A 6000-nucleotide genomic window follows, 5' to 3' on the forward strand; every position below is an offset into this window, starting at 1 on the left:
GTACTGATGAATAAATTCTTTTATAGCATCATAAATCTGACATCATTTCAAAGTAGTTATTTATATTTTGTGTCATATTTAAACATCAATTCAGGTTATATTTTAAAATCAATAGGCAGACGGAGTGCATTTAGCACAAAATCACCACTCCATCTCAACTGAACTTGTATTTAAATGTATTTATATTATACTGGACAGTGCCATGGGGTTTTCATAGCTCTGTTAGGGACCTTTGTGCTGACTTTGCAAAAATAATTTGAGCCTGCCTGATAAACAATTTTCTTTTAAGATAAATGTCATTATTTTTGTACTAGCTGAGACAAAGGGCTACTTGAGTTTGACATGTAACTTAAGCCACTGCACTGCTAAAAAGAATTTCCTGGTCATATTTTTAGCACCTTAAGTTTTTTTTTTTAATGACCTCTACATTTTTGGGTTTTTTAAATAAAAAAGGAACAAAATTCCACTACCCAAAATTCCTTGCTACATAACTGCTATGTACCCAGACTTGGCACTGGCAGTTTTTAAAACACACACAGGCATGAAGCAAAAATTAGAGTGATTAGATCACCCAACATTTTGCTTAAGTAAAAAACCAGCAGGGAGGGCAGGGGGGATTGAAACAGTAGGCTGGGGCAGGCTATGGGTTAACTCTTTCCTGCATGCTGTTTCACCTATAAATATACACCTTGAAGTTGCTGCACAAGAGGGGGAAATTGCATTCAGAGATCACAACAAACTATAAATACAAATTGTGCACAAATTTCTATTACACTCGGGTGTGTCTTTTAGATCTCCTGCCTCCTTTTGTACATGCAGTCTGATGCCATGTTTGTTCAAGGTCCAGTTTGCCTGGGAATGCAGGTGCCTTGGTTAATTCCACACAAACTGAGATTGTAAATTGAAATTAAAGTTTGGGTCCCCAGTTTGTGTGGAGAAAACAAACTCCAAATTATCAAAGCAGTTGCTTTGAATAATTGTGAATTGTAGCTTTGTCAAACCATGAGGTTTTGCACCAAACTCTGTACACAAAGGAGGAGGGGAGGGGAATGGAAGGAGCTTGCTGTGCTTGTGCATAGTTGGATTATTGCTATTTCTTGTGATGTCTCAAGGTAGTCTCAGTCGGGTACCCATCTTTTTCCTTACTAGAGTTAACAGTAGCTGGGGTGGGTGTCTACTGGGAAAAGAGCATGGAGGAAGAACAATGAAACATATAATTAAGATGAGCATAAATAGAATTTCTTCTGGCAGGATCTTTGATGTTCAAATTGGAAGTAGGATTCCTGGCAGAAAAAATATTAAGTATGTCCTTGGAGAACTATGCTAACTTTTCATTTTGTTTCATTTGTATGCTATTCTCCTTCTCAAGGTATATACAGGATTCCCCAGTGATATCCTTATACAGCTACTTCTGCTAGCTGATTGATTAATCTTTGTAAGCTATAAATATGAAGATATGCAGTAGGTAAGGCTTTCCTAAGCCTGTAGAAATCATAGTTTTCCTAAAGGGAAATTTAAACTGATTAAACTGCAGACTTAAACTGGCTTAACAACCATTCCTCTGTGTATGGATGCTTGCCATCTCAAGTTTTATGAGTGAGGATGGAAATCTCCACATCCTTGCCAAAACAACAAATGCAGAATTCTCAACATCCTTTCTGAACAACAATTTCCAGGGTTCTTTAAAGGAAGTCATGGTAGCGGTAACTATTTCTTCACCAATTCAGGCTCAGTTGTATTACATCTTGACCCCCCACCTCTACTGCTTGAGGGAGGGATTTTTAGGCTGTCAATTTTTTGTGGTTGTAGGGGGCTGAGAGCCCTGGGTATAACGAGTTTTGTGTGGGGATTATGGGGAGTTTTATGTTGTGTAAGCCACCACAAGTCTTCGGAAAGTGGTGAGATATAAGTCTAATAAATCATCATTGTCATCATCTTTTCTTGCTGATTTTCCATGCTAACCAAGAATTCGTACACTCTTCAATTGTTAGTGAACTGTTTGCTTTACTCTGTTCTTTGGCAGTTAATCAAAACAGTTACCGAAAAGTTAGATTAATTGCTTTTTAATAGGTTAAGAGTTAAGATTCACCTTCGTATCCTGCTAAATCAGATGTAATTCATATGCACTTGCTGATTGACTTATTTGCAATTGTGCTGATTATCTCATATTTAGTTAAGATCCAATCAGTTATATAGATAGCAAGCACATTATTATAATAGAAACAATTTAGAGAAAGAGAAGATTGAATTTTTTTCTATAAATATGCACTATTCTCATAAGCAAATCAGATTTCTCCGGATGGAAGTCTCAGAAGATTAGGTAAGATTTCGGGGGTGGGGGGTGACTTGGGTTTTTGGAAAATTCCAGAAACATGTGAAACAAAACCCAGAAACCTGGTTTGCACTTTAAAGTATTACTTAGTATAGTTTGTTATGGTTTGCTGGTTATAGTTTGAAGAACCAGAGTCATAATTTGCCCGTATTATGAGATTTAAAAGTTGTTAGTCAGCTATGGAAATCTGCTACTAAATGGTTTGAATAGGTTAATCCTTTTTTAAATTGTTTAATCCTGATCCAAGAGTGAAGCCTCTAATTGCATCATGTCAGTTAAGATAAGCTTGTTGAGCTTCCTGTCTAGTTTACAGCTCCTTTAGCCACCCACCTGCCCTTTGAGGATGTGTGAAGCAAACAGGACACCATTTCTTGCATCTCAAAGCAAAGCATAAACTTGACAAAATATTTCTTTAAAATGGAAGAGGCAATAAAAATCAGCACTGAATAACAGAAAGCACAGAATTCCTAGTCCTGTGCTACTAATTCACATTGCCATATGTGGGCCAGAGTGCTTTAAGTCATCATAGAAATTCATTGTCATTTTATAATTTTCTCTAAAGAGCTACGCCAAGATCTGTTCTTTAGTAGAAATGGGAGACAGGCCCAAGGCAGAGGCTTGGTTTAGACACACAACAAATCAGTTTGCTGTTATGGGTACAAGTTTTTATGGCTTTTGCATTCCCCTGACACTTCCCTTCATGTGTAGATTAAAGATTTCTGCATTTCCATTTTGTCCAATTTGGGTGAAAAGAAACTATGGTATGTTCTCTTGCCTAATAATCAGGACTCCAAACTCTATTCATATTAATTAGTTTGTGAATATTTTATATGAAGTTTAATGTATAGGCTTTGCAGACAAGACATTTATATTAGGCAACTATATCTATATAACATTGTTAATAATTAGCAATAGGTTGCTGTTAGATTATTGTTCAGATAAACACCCTAAAATTGTTCAGTTAAATATATTCCATGCCATGAGCCATCACACAACCCTAGTCACCTATGTTTGTTTCTGCCTTCCCAGATGATGCCATGGAAATTGGCAGCCTTCTGCAAACAGTAAACCTTTTAGGATAATTAATATGTATTCTATGTCTATGGTAAGCTTGAGGAGTGAGAACATGACAGGGAGACAACTGGCCAAGGAAACAAAGCTTAGGTGTTTGAAAAGAAGCACCAATCAAACACATAAACACACACATTGTGGTTGTAGTTTTCACTGTATTCATGTGCACCCACATGCCCTCATATTTAAAGACAGGAACACCAAGAACAATAAGGGAGAACTATAAGAATTAGAGACTCCTTTGTTTATTTGTTTGTTGTTGTTATTTGCACATTTGTTGCATTTAAACATCATGCTACCACTTTCTGGGACTATCCCACATTTGGTCCATTAAATAGTCCTTTAGAAGTTTTAGTAGAAGGCATGGAAAATTGTGTGATTTTGTAAGGATAGGGCCTAGTCCAGCTTCTATAACTAGATACTATCTGTATTCTTTTCATTCCGAAGCCGGGTTAAATCCAAGCATGTTGCAATGTAAATCTTTCTTAGCTGTTCATTGCAGTATTTAAATAGCACTAACCAAGAAGTTAGGATGAGACCAATTTGGTCCACTTTTAATAATTGTACCCAACCACAGGAAGGCAGTGCTTGTCCTGAGCTTTTGTGCATGAACATTACCCAATTAACTGATTAAACCCTAGGGGCAGATTTCCACAATTCATATGATAATTCCAGTGGTTACATGAAAGTTCACCTTTGAGCAGGCCCAGAATATGTGAACAATATGAATGCATTTGGTTGGTAAAGGTAAAGGTAAAGATATCCCCTGTGCAAGCACCGAATCATGTCTGACCCTTGGGGTGACGCCCTCTAGCGTTTTCATGGCAGACTCAATACGGGGTGGTTTGCCAGTGCCTTCCCCAGTCATTACCGTTTACCCCCCAGCAAGCTGGGTACTCATTTTACCGACCTCGGAAGGATGGAAGGCTGAGTCAACCTTGAGCCGTCTGCTGGGATCAAACTCCCAGCCTCATGGTCGGAGCTTCAGATAGCATGTCGCTGCCTTACCACTCTGCGCCACAAGAGGCTCTTCATTTGGTTGGTAAATATGAACAATTTACACATACAAATATAAAGAATACTAGGGGGGTCATCTAGTTTGACAACCCAGGACTCAAATTTAGGCCATGTATACTACCTATCACAGGCCTATTGCTCTAACAGGAGCCCCCAAAGAAGGGAAATGGTCTAAAAAACCTCATCCATTATCTCCATGTTTCTCTTCTGGGGCTTACGTTTCTGATGATAGCAGAGGGAAAGTGCTAAAGCAAAGAGGCTTGCCTCCCTTGTGCGCGTGATGTGCCTCAATCAGCCTGTTGAATAAATTTCTGCTGAATGTCCCCTGGAATAAAACTCAGCCACCTTACCCAGCAAAATATAATGGACTCTATAAGAGTTAGCTTTGTTATATAACAAACCCTAAGAATGATTTCAGATTGAGTATGGTGATTAAGGTATGCAGCTGCACAATGGCTTCCCATGCTACCAATTTAGCAAGCTAGTGGGAACATAGAAACATTCATTTATTTTATAAGTTTATATTCTGCCTTAGCTCTTAAGAGCCCAAGGTAGCTAATAAAACATTAAATTAAAAACATGTTACATAAAATCCTGTTGAATGCATCAAAAAAATTCACAAAGAGCTAATTAAACAGTCATCTGAAATTGGGGGGGGGGGGATTTTAACAAACCTCCTCAAATTCAGAAGTAATTTCAAGACTTTCCAGAGGGAATAATTCCACAGTGGTGGAGCTGCTACAGAAAAGGCACATGAGAAATCTGTGGCCATCCAAAGCACTCTAAATGAATGTACCACTAACAGGTTTTTATCTGCAGAACCTGGATGCCTAACTGGTTCATGCAAAGAGAAGAGCTGTTTTTTTATATCCTGATTTTCATTACTTGAATGTGTCCCAAAGCGGCTTCCTTTCCCTGCAACAGGCACCCTGTGAGGTAGGTGAGGCTGAATGAGAGAACTGTGACTAGCCCAAGGTCACTGCAGCTGGCTGCACATGGAGGAATAGGGAATCAAACTCAGTTCTCCAGATTAGAGGCCACCACTGTTAACCACTGCACCACACTGGAGAGACGGTCTGTCAAATATGTGGGATTTTAATGATAAGAATCAAAAACTTTATTTGACTCTGGAAGCAAATAAAAAGTTATTGTAGCTGATTTTAAAGCATACTAACAGGTGGGCCACATTTTGAGCTATTTAAAGCTTCCTGGTTGTTCAATAACTAAGAAGGTTCTAAACGATTCCTAATCGCTTAACAGAATACTCTCTTTCACACCACAGACAGAAATCATTCCCCTCCAAGGTGACTTAACTTCCCTGCCTATCACTTCAGCCTTGTTTGGATTCGTTTTCCAGGCACTGAATAAGAAAGGAAATTGCAGCTTCCAGAACTAGTCAAAGAGTGTCAACATATCGACTGAATTGGTAACATCATCATCAACATATTGACGATACCCAAATGCATGATGGAAATGAGAGTTTCCTGCAGTATTCCACATTCTAAATCCCAATCAGAAGGCTAAATGTCCAATGATAACCCTCTGAAGCTGGTTAGATTTTATTTTAAAAGAAGACTTAT

The sequence above is a fragment of the Paroedura picta genome, chromosome 8 (genome assembly GCF_049243985.1).
Source record: "Paroedura picta isolate Pp20150507F chromosome 8, Ppicta_v3.0, whole genome shotgun sequence".
Taxonomy (NCBI): domain Eukaryota; kingdom Metazoa; phylum Chordata; class Lepidosauria; order Squamata; family Gekkonidae; genus Paroedura; species Paroedura picta.